This window comes from Brachyhypopomus gauderio, chromosome 9 (genome assembly GCF_052324685.1).
Source record: "Brachyhypopomus gauderio isolate BG-103 chromosome 9, BGAUD_0.2, whole genome shotgun sequence".
Taxonomy (NCBI): Eukaryota; Metazoa; Chordata; class Actinopteri; order Gymnotiformes; family Hypopomidae; genus Brachyhypopomus; species Brachyhypopomus gauderio.
Genome location: NC_135219.1, coordinates 7945113 through 7956957, shown reverse-complemented (window position 1 = coordinate 7956957; position 11845 = coordinate 7945113). Strand labels below are relative to the sequence as shown.

Below are 11845 nucleotides of genomic sequence, written 5' to 3'. Positions count from 1 at the left end.
TAGTTTGTTTTTATTGATCACTTAAATTAAACATGTCTCAGACAGACTTTATGTCAGACTGATTTACTGGAAGTGAGATTTATGACTGCAGAGTCGGCTATGACTACAGAATCAGTTATGACTACAGAGTAAATAATGACTGCAGAGTAAGTTATGACTGTAGTCTTGGGAAAGGCTCGAGTGACATGATCAACTAGTATGATGAAACTAGTATGCTGAAACTAGTATGCTTATGTGGATATCAAATTTTCTGTGGCCAGTCAGTCAGCTTAATTATTTGTCAGTCAGATTAGTTGCTGAATGCTCTGACCTCTCTAGTGTCTTACAAGAGAGAGATCGGGGAGCTCAGTGGCTGGTTTACTGCATGACACCAGAGAGGGCGACTAGCCGGTCATATCTAGGGGCACATCTCCCTCACGTTCACCCAGTCCTGTAGTAGCCTGTTCAGTTACACTCAGTGGAGTCCCTAAGCTCCTTTTTTAGCTCTGCCTGCTTGTCATTGATGGTGAAATCTGAGAAGGGCCTGATCCGGCTGCTGAGATATGATGTAGCTGTGGGTTTGGTTGCCCACTCTCTTTCAGCCATGTCGCTCCTTCTAAAAGCTGCTCTCTCCTCAGGTGTCCACGCATCACTGGATTTACTTGAGGTGGACTTACTGAAAGACTTCAGTGGAAATTTCCTGTACTTTAGGACTTTTCCCTCTCTCAGTGAACGTCAGTACTTGGAAATTCACGAGTGTCAGTACAGGTCTATAGTAGGTACATGGGACCAGTCTGCATGTTCAGGGTTGAGTCCCAGCTGTGCGGTTTGCATTCAGAGACCTGTCCTTGATGCTTTAACCAGACGGGAAAAGTCGCTGAGCTGTGTATAGAACTGTGTGCCCCCCTTGGCCATTAGGTCTGTGAGATGCAGTGATAGGGCACACTTTGCACTGAATTATTGTCGTCCACTCAGAGTTGGGGCGTATGGCGTGCACCCGCATTGTTGCTCAATGAGAAAGTGAGACGAGGGTTCAGCCGCCGCCAGCGCTCAGTGAGCCGAACGGGAGCCTCAGTGAGCCGAACGGGAACGGGAGCACACCTGTGCAGAGCATGCAGGAACATTCCTACGTCAACTATGATCATGTAGTCTGGGTTACACTGACGTGAACCCAAACCAGGACGTGTCTGCTCAGCTATACTGCATCAGCTTTGTTACGCGTTTCTACACCGCTTAAGTAGTAGGGGGTGGCGACAGGTGAAAGGGTCGGCCTTGTTGGGCCGTTGCTATGGAGTCGGAAAAGGAGAGAGTGATTTAATGAACATAAGGAAATGGTGTTAGTCAGATGGGGCCCCGTCCAGAACCCTCCACATCAAAGCCATCAGATTACAGGTATCTCTCCCAGCCTTCATCTACATCTCCACTCGCTGTCAACCCAAGCTGTTTGTGTACTACGAGCCAAACAGTTTTTTTTTTCTCCCAAACCTCATTTAATCTCCAGGCAGTTCAGCTGAGGACGAAAGGAAAACACGACATCACGGAGGTGACATCATTGATAGCTTGAACTTTAACTAAAGGTCAACAAGCATATAATGAGCCTATAAAACCAAGCGCATGTTTGATTGGATAGGTGCCCTCTGTCCTCATTATAATACACACACATAGTACCACATTCTAAACAGTACTATAAAACCATGCATCTATATCAGAAAGCCAGAATAAATTTTAAATAAATAATTATTTTAAGTAAATAAAGACATGACTTTATTTCCTTCATTTCTTATATCTTTGTATATTTTTTGTTTTCTTAAATGTCTTCATTGCACCGTAAGTACTGTTTACGAGGGATAAGGAGGAAACCTGTTGTCCCCTGGTGAAGTCCCGACCCCGTATGGCATCATGTTCTCGTGCTCCTGTTCCTCTCTGCTTTTCCTGCTGACGGACTCATTAGAGGCGCTGAGCCTCACTCATTATTCCATCCATTTTCAGCAGACCTTATTTCACACAGAGACAATTTACGGCGAGACGGTTGATGGGATTGTTGTAATGATGGCTGTGGTGTGACCTCTGACCTTTTTCCAACTGATCCATCGGGCTCAGTGAAGCAGACAGGCTAGACCGTTGGCTTGATTGAATTCCACTCATAAATCTCAGGAGGGAGAGAGGGAGAATAGCCTATTTGACTCTATCTCTTGGAGACGGCCACAATCCCAGGAACAATTCTGACTAAATCAGAGAGCACAAAGTCACTGGGATTGACTCTGGTTCTGTTTTTCAGAGATGGTTGCTCCAAATTCAGTCCTCACTGGTTAGAGTCCGTCTAATATTATTTCTGTTGGTTTTTCATCAGTAACTGGCCATTTTCCACCACCAGTCTCTTTTATTGCACAGAAATCCCTGTTGAATTTGATGTATTGTGTCTACAGTGCATCAGGGAGTGAATTCTCTTGCTTAAGAAGTTGTATAAGCCACAAGTTTTTGAAACTTTGAAAATGTTTATAGTATTAACAGTGAAGGAAAGACACACAAGTTCTATTCCTAAAGTGAACAACTTAACTTTGACTTAAATTTACAAATGCTTGTATTCCGGCATTTCAGTAAGCAGATTCAGATCCACTACAGAACCATTTGCCCTTTTTTTGCACTTGAATTGTCTGGTGTGAGTGTGGAATAGCGGTGCTAAAGGCCTCCTGGCCCTCTCCATCTTAATGAATGTCTTGGAAATGCCAGTGTTGGATGTTTTCTTTGGCCCCTAGATGTCTCAGAATTTTGTCAGCAACAGCCAGCAGAGATCAGACCTCACGAGGACAGCTGTAGTGTCTCCCCTGTCCCCATCTCTGCTCCTCCAAAGCGATGTGATTGGATGACAGAACGCTCCCACTCTCCACCTGGTCTCATTGTTTTTTTCATTTCAGTTGTGGCAAAAGTTGAACAAATTTGACTAGGCGCAGTCTGAATAGTGTATGAGGCAGAAGTTTGTCAAACTGTGTTGTAATTCAGTTGGTTATGTCAGTCATGCGGTGCTACTGGGAGCAGCACTCAGATCTTCCACTTCAGCTTTTACATTTATTTGAATATGAAATTGCGAGACTCACTCACCTCCCAGAGGTGCAAGTTAAGAACTCACTCGCGTCTCTGAAGTTTCAGGTGAACGTGCGTACGGCTGGCGGTACCAATCCCTCAGCATGATAATGCAATTTTTAGTGAATGCTGACTGAGAAATAGATGCCTGTTAAACATTTGTTGCACATGGAATCAACTTGGTATTTCCGTCACACTATTTTGCATTCAAGCATTGTGTTCTGTAATGAGATGCCGGTGCACCGATGCTTGTGAGTTTTTATGACTCATAGTCACTGATACACAAATGGTTGTTTGCACATATTTGCACATATTCAGGTGAGCGTGCATCTGCAGGTCTGCTCTCGATCTCATTCAGCATTCAGAAGCTCATTCAGAAGATCACAGTGTTTTGATTGATTCAGAAGAATGTGTTGATATTTTGTATTGATTCAGAAGAATGTTGATATTTTGTGCTCGCTCTTTGTTCTAGTTTCCAGAGAGCTCTGTGACCACGCTCACCATATGGGCTGATAGCGCCTCTCCGCAAACACGCGTGCGTCCCCCCCAGATGTCCCACTAAGGCTGCTTCTGGTCGGGACAGGGGAAGCTGGCAGGACACCTATACAGATGGATGCGCTCGGTCAGAGCAGAAGGCTCGCTCTGTTTCCAGGAAATTACTGATGAGAACTAATGACCCACAAAATGTTCAAAATCAACAGTTCTCACTGTAAAGTTGAGTACAGTGTGAACGGACTTCATTAGATCGCCTTACTTTGCTCTTTAACACTTGCTTGGGGCATTTGCAAGACTGCAGTTTGACATTTTGTCCTTAAAAAAAACCTTCACTAAACAAAAACACATGCCCAGTGAGAATGATAGAAAAATGGATGCATTGTTATTGCTTAAGAAATATATTCAGCGCTGTCTTGAGTGTCACTTCAAATTATCAGTAGTTACGGTCAGATCAGTAAAACTGAAATACATTCAAATATTTTATGTAATTTTGTTTCTTTGTTTTCTTTAATGGGGCCACAGTTCACACACTGTTGCAGATTGCAAACCTTATAGTTATCGATTATTTTCAGACTCATTTTCAACTTTGCCTGTAAAAATGCACCATTTACAGTGATTGTGGTTATAATGTCTATACTCTTTAGTAAGGGGAGTTTGTACTGGAGCATTTGTAACTGTCCCAAAACATTGAAACGGGTCTTGAGGCTGGTGTCTACACCCCATCTCAATAAGGATTTGGATTTTGGAGTCTAGTTTTAGTAGAAAGAGGCAGGAACATGTGACCATCATGTCCAGACCATAGTCCTGCCACACACGTGCACAGTCAGCTGTCATTTACTATAGTTGAAGAACAGCCAGTAGGAGCCCATTCCACATCGTCCTCCTAAGGGATCTGGCAGCAGCTTTGTACACAAAACCCTCTTCTTGATGCTTTTTATGTTACTGTTTGCAGCCTCTGTAATTATTGTCTGTTAGAATTTTTAGCACCTGATCCAGGACAACTAGGAGCCAGCTTTGTAAAAACAGAAATAAAACAGAAAAAGAGGCAGTGAAAACAACACTGGCTGTGGTGCCGGACTCTCCTTGCCAAATATGCTGGTTCAAAAGTGTTTTTTTGGATGCACCATTTGGAATCTCTTTAGAAAATGATGTTGGTCATCCAGAGTGAGTGTGTTGTCATGATGTTGGTCATCCAGAGTGAGTGTGTTGTCATGCCATTGCAAATGATTTGATTTGGTCTGTTCAGCTGAAGGGATTGTTGCAGTCAAGAGCTAGTGGAGTGTTTTTTTACTAGTGTAATTTTTAACTTTTCCAGATGCTAATGCAACTTGGTCGTGAGTTTCCTAGACTCAAGTTTAGTTGTTCATGTTCTTTTGAGCAGCATAAACACAGTGGTTTGTCTCATTTCATCCATTGTTATTGAACACCCAGTTTGATGCCATGATTCTGTGAATCTAAATGAATTTCAGAGTGAAAGGTCTCATCTTATCTGGAATATCTAGCTCATTCAGGGCTCTGGTTTGACTGTAATAGACACTGCACTGCTCTCTCTGCAGGAGACGAGCATGCTGGCGTTGGCTGGTGCCCCAAGGACCGAGTCCAGGACTAGCCTGTACTGAGGCTGCAGGGTTTATGATTGGTCAATGTAATGCACTGACATCATCCTCCCTGAAAATGGCATTTCTCCATAATGTCTTCTGCTAGGATAGTTAAAGAAATGCATTTGTATGATTTTATGTTTCACTGGATATCATGGTGTGAAATTATGTAGCTCTGACCCGACCCGAGGTCATTTCATTTATATCTTCCACCGTCCTTTGTTAACCTTATTATTTTTTCACTCACCCTCTTCATACTGAGTGTAGTCTTTTTTTCTGTCTGTGACATTGATAAGTTCCTCTCTGGTGCTAGCATGGCCGTAAGCCACTGTTGGAGCGTGCCCGCCTCCCTATCATAATTACAGTCACGTTTCCTCTAAATCCTCTTTTTTTTTTTGTACAACACCTATTCAAGTCTGGGCCTCTGTCCTTCTGACTGTTGATTATGCTCTGTGGATCTCCTGCATCACTGCTGCACCAGATGTATATCTTGGTGAGTTCTCTAACCTTTCTGAGGAATAAGAGAACAGTTCAGATAAAACATTTACATTTTTTACAGCGGAGAATGTTGTGCCTAGCTCCACTGTGCACTGCAGAGCTACGTGTCCAACAGCGGAAATGCTGTCCAGTTTTGTGGCTAGAACAGAAGCAGTCGTGGTTTGTGAAACAAAGTAAAATATGTTGCATGCACTCTACTTTGACAAGACATAGATTTCCTCTGTTGATGAGAGGATAATTGCCCACTTATAGCCTTTTGTCTACATATAAATGGAGATCTGCTGAAATGGAAAAGTGCAATTTATGTAATCTTCCATAGAATAGTGTTGGATCATTCAGGGGATGATATGAATGTCAATGTGATTGCTTTCACAGCTGTACACTCCTCATCAGTCACACAGGGCCATGTCCTATTGTCCAGAGACATGTCACTAAAAAGGAACCCTAGGAAAAGCCTTTTTAATAAACGAGGGACCGATTTCTGTGTCTAATGCTTGGTGACAGCACTGATTCTTTTGTTGGATCATTTAAAGAGATGGAGAAGATTTTAGCCCAATTCTTTAAGTTATCTTCTGTGTTTTAGATCAGATTCATTGTGTGTCTCATTCTCTCTGATGAGAGATACAGGTGTGGCTTGGCTTGGTGTGTCCACAGCAGACCCCCTCACAAAGCTGTTCAGAGAAATATGAGGGGAATTAACATATTTAACATATCTGTATGTTTTTAAAAGCAAATTTGAGAGAGATAGGGTTAGGGTTAGGGTTAAAATAATCACATGCTAATGATCCAACATGTTGATGCTAATGATGCTAATCACACGTTGATGCCAACTTATTTAAATAAATTGTTCTAGTTTGCATAATAATGGGCATACTGGTTAAACCCAAATACCAACTCCTTGTCTTTGTCTGCAGTTTCAGATAGAAAGTGGTCAGGCATGTGTCGTGATTGATTTTATTGCCCACTGCTGCTTTTTAAAAATTTGGTTAATTAAAGGATCAGAATAAGTGATCGTTAAGCCATCACTCCATGCTCCATGCTATCTCCTCCATCATGAAGCATCTGTGAAGCACCAGTCGAGATCTGACCTTTCCCAAAGAGCCACAGAAGCTGCACCAGGAGCTGTGTGAAGGCAGATGGGCTGTGTTCACTACCACGCTGCCCTCGTGAAGGCAGATGGGCTGTGTTCACTACCACGCTGCCCTCGTGAAGGCAGACGGGCTGTGTTCACTACCACGCTGCCCCCGTGAAGGCAGACGGGCTGTGTTCACTACCACGCTGCCCTCGTAAAGGCAGACGGGCTGTGTTCACTACCACGCTGCCCCCGTGAAGGCAGACGGGCTGTGTTCTCTACCACGCTGCCCTCGTGAAGGCAGACGGGCTGTGTTCACTACCACGCTGCCCTCGTGAAGGCAGACGGGCTGTGTTCACTACCACGCTGCCCTCGTGAAGGCAGACGGGCTGTGTTCACTACCACGCTGCCCCCGTGAAGGCAGACGGGCTGTGTTCACTACCACGCTGCCCTCGTGAAGGCAGACGGGCTGTGTTCACTACCACGCTGCCCCCGTGAAGGCAGACGGGCTGTGTTCACTACCACGCTGCCCTCGTGAAGGCAGACGGGCTGTGTTCACTACCACGCTGCCCTCGTAAAGGCAGACGGGCTGTGTTCACTACCACGCTGCCCCCGTGAAGGCAGACGGGCTGTGTTCACTACCACGCTGCCCCCGTGAAGGCAGACGGGCTGTGTTCACTACCATGCTGCCCTCGTAAAGGCAGACGGGCTGTGTTCACTACCACGCTGCCCTCGTGAAGGCAGACGGGCTGTGTTCACTACCACGCTGCCCTCGTGAAGGCAGACGGGCTGTGTTCACTACCACGCTGCCCTCGTAAAGGCAGACGGGCTGTGTTCACTACCACGCTGCCCTCGTGAAGGCAGACGGGCTGTGTTCACTACCACGCTGCCCTCGTGAAGGCAGACGGGCTGTGTTCACTACCACGCTGCCCTCGTGAAGGCAGACGGGCTGTGTTCACTACCACGCTGCCCTTGTGAAGGCAGACGGGCTGTGTTCACTACCACGCTGCCCTCGTGAAGGCAGATGACTGTGTTCACTACCACGCTGCCCTCGTGAAGGCAGATGACTGTGTTCACTACCACGCTGCCCTCGTGAAGGCAGACGGGCTGTGTTCACTACCACGCTGCCCTCGTGAAGGCAGACGGGCTGTGTTCACTACCACGCTGCCCTCGTAAAGGCAGATGACTGTGTTCACTACCACGCTGCCCTCGTGATTTATGCACAGACAGCAGGGCGACATGCCCGCCATCGCTGCCTCACTTCGCCTGGCAGTGCCCTTCAGCAAAGACAGATTTCTTTTGTCTGCAATTTTAGATCCCACCTTGAGGCCATCTTTGCCAATTTGCCTAATGTCTCAGCACCTGTTGCTGATAAGCTGCGTTCTTAATCATTAGATGATTCATTTGCAATACTTGATTCTGACATACATACTAACAATTTGAGCCTCCCTTTATTTATCCAGAAATGTCTGTCTGAGTTGAAAGAGTTATCTTCTCTAATTCACCGCTATGCCAAAACCCCAATCTGGAGAACTGGAACATCATCTTTATTTTGTTTGAAATTGCCACGGACAATTTTTTATTTTTATTTTTTTAAACATTATTAATATCATCTTGTCATATATGATTCCTGCTTCATTTTGTTTCTAGAAGTTACTATACTGATTGCAATTTTATTAGGATGAGCTGTCATGATTTATTTTTGTTTTGCTTGTTTTTTGTCCTCATCCAGTGTCTCCAGTGTATTACTGTTTTACTGAGCCATATAGGTCCAACATATGAAATATTTCATATGTAATTCAGCTATAAAACAGCTCCAGATTTGTAGAGGGATGCAGTAAACAGACGTCAGGCTGATTTAGATGTTTTCCTTCCCAGTATTCCTGTGTTGTAGCTAATTCAGGCAAACAGACTCATCCAGTGGCAAATTGCATTGAGATGACCTCTTCTCTTTTAATAGATAAACATAGATAAAGCAGTGATGTAAGTGCACACGTGCGCTGCCTGTAGAGTCTGTTGAGACTCTGTGTCTATGCGACTACAACCTCTTTTGTCTTCTCCTGTTGCTCCATTGGGGGCCATTTCAAAGCGGTGCCTCACTCCAACACTCTGGAATGACAGTAACAGTTGTTGTGATTTATTGAAAGTTGTTTATGAGCAAGAGTATTGCTTAAGAGTTTGTCTGCCTTTATTAGCTCTGATGTGGCTCACTGTGTCATTGAGGAGACCATTAAATACACTTGTTGAATCTCCTGCAAGTTAAGGCCCAGGGTTTCACTCCCTCCTACTTCTATAAATGATTTTCAGAGCAAATTTTAATTTATTAAACATGGCCAAGCAGAGCGATCTGCTGAAGGTTTGAAATGAGAGAATGTATCTTGAGTGTTCAAAATCTGACATCTCTTCTCTGCAGGTCTGTAATAAGGTCCTGTCATTCTTGTATAGGCACTCTTGTGTATTCTACACTGTGTCACGTCTAGTAATGCTAACTGGAGCTGGATTATGGAAATGTATAAAAAAATAAGATTTGGGACTGGTATCGTTAGCATGTGAGTGTTTTAGTGGTAGCATGAAGTTCTGATGAATCAGTAAGAAGGAATCAAATCAGATCCAAGCATTGGTAAAACTTATCAGACCATATAACACATTTGCTTCCTTTCATTTATAATTGTGCATATCCTCACTGACTTTAGTGATGAGGACCCACTTCTCGGCAGGCTCTCACTAATCTAAACACAGTGCAATGGAGTGATAGGTTAAAACTATGGAACTACTTTCACAATGCCAAACAGATTCAACCAGAAATTGTATTGACAGGGTCTCTTCTCTTTTAATAGACTGGAATCAACTAAAAAAAAATAGATAAGTACTCTAAGTGTACCCACTTAGTCCCTATCTACATGAGCACTATTCATTATGCTCCAAAGCACAAACATTTGTGTAGATGGCGGCCTACTATGTTTTATGTGACCTGTAGCTCAAATAATTGAGTGAAAACAATCTGTAGTGAGTCAGTGCTGTCAGTGTTGGGATGCGTGTGCACCAGTGATGGAGGTTTGAGTAACAGCCGTGGCATTATGAAAGTGGGTCATTGGGGATGACATTTGGATACAGGGGTGCACTGAGGGATAATATGTGTCTTTTTCCTGTTTTTTCTTGGACTGTCAACAGAGCACTGTTTTTTTGTGTTTGTGTTAAACATCCAGATTTGTGTTCTTGCTGCCTGTGTAGGACTGTCAAATTCACGTACTCTCCGTAACACTAAACTTTATCCAATAAGACACTGCGGTTCTACCAGGCACGGAGCTTCTATTGCCACGGCAACAGGGCTTCAAGGCCAGCTTTCATGGGTCTGCAGGATGCACCAGTACATTAATTAAATCGTGCTCCCGCAGAGGCTCTGGGACATGGAGGTTCACTCCCTTCTTCTCTCTACAGCTGCAGCAACACAGTGTCACTGAGGGCCCCTGCAAACAAACTTTAAATATTTAACTCAGTCCACACCCAATAATCACCTCTGTGATGCGCCTTCGGGTCAGCAATAAACCACACACACATCGTGCATGATGCTCTCGTGCATGATGCTTTAGACTGATGTATTACAACATTAGCGGTACTGATATCATATATATATATATATATCTGTGTGTGTGTGTGTGTGTGTGTGTGTGTGGGCGCGCATCACAGAGTCAGATGCAGATCAATAGGAGAGAGCTGTCTGAAATGCCAACAGTAAGGAATAAGTGCTCCGCTCATGGCTTGGGGCACACTCAATGATACCTTCCTTGCCCATTAGTGTTGCAATGTGGTGTTGCATTGTGGTTTTTGCTCGGAATTATTCATGATGTGTACAATTATCTACCGGATGAGCACCATGTACAACGTTGACTCGTTCTGTTTTTCTGTAAAGAAATTGCAAAAGGGCTGGATGGCATTCTTGCCTTTAGAGCAGTGGTTTTTGTGACTCATTGCTATTTAAATCGGTGCTATCAGCTTTATTGATTAGACAGGCAACAGCATATGTGTCTGGCTCCTTCTTATGCTCTGTGAAGTGGGCCGGATCAGAGGCTCAGGGTTTGCAGCAGTGCACGGCTGGAAATGTTTCCAGCATGCAAATGGAGCTGTGTGTGAAAGGTCCCTCTGCATCGGAATCCCTGGCAGACACAGCCCCCAACGTCTGAAGCTCTCATGAGCTACATTTGCCTCCCGAGAATACTTCAAAGCTTACGTCAGTTTAAAAGTCACTCTGAGGTTAGAGTGATCCTAATCTTGACTACCGAAGATGTAACATTCCTCCCGAACTTAAAAAAGTGTCAAATCACGTAAACTAGATCTAACCTTGACAATCAAAAAAGAAAAATAAATAACCTACTGTCTATAGAATGTCTGGCATGTTGTCAGTACGGTGAGCCTTGAAGCTGAGGACAGACATGATTAGTGCAGCCAAGGATGTGTAGGGGACACTTATCACCACGACACAGCACACAGATTCCTTTTGTTTGATTGGGTAAATTAATTGGACCTCATTTGCTTCCTTTGCAGAATCCTTTGCAGTGTTTTTTATTGTTATGTTAATTTGTCTGGGAGAACTGTTTGGTGTGCCATGTGGATGTTGGGTGAAGGTGGGATGGAAAAGGAAGAGTTCTGGCATGCGACGTTCGCGTTAGGAGAATTCGTCATGGCCATCATGCGTGACCACTGTTCATGAACGCTGTGTCATATTGATCAGGGACACACTTGAAGGACAACATTACTTCATTTTACAAATAACACTTTTGACATAATGCCAAACACATCATTATCTCTTCTGGGAAAACAGCATTTATATTCATTGCATTTAGCTATTTGAAAAGTGACTGAAAGATGGATTATAGATGGCAAGTAAGAATAAAATCTGTCCATTGATTTTAAACGGTTCATCACCTGCACGTGTGACGACGCTGTAGCTGTGTGAGACCATCACTTCAAACTCTTGTACCTATACAGCTGCAAATTCTGTTTGCAAGATTTAGTTATAAATGGGTTTATCAAACATACAATACTTTAAATATTTAAATATTGCTTGACCTAAAAAGAGTGCAGACTAGTGCTATTTGTAAAACTTGCATTGACACTGCAGTTT

General features: G+C 43.9%; 1 protein-coding gene across 8 annotated transcripts in view; it reads left to right on the top strand.

The window, feature by feature from the left end:
- Positions 1–11845, top strand: part of plcb1l (phospholipase C beta 1-like) — an 85501-nt gene that overhangs the window by 29883 nt on the left and 43773 nt on the right. The gene's annotated exons all lie outside the window — the stretch shown is intronic.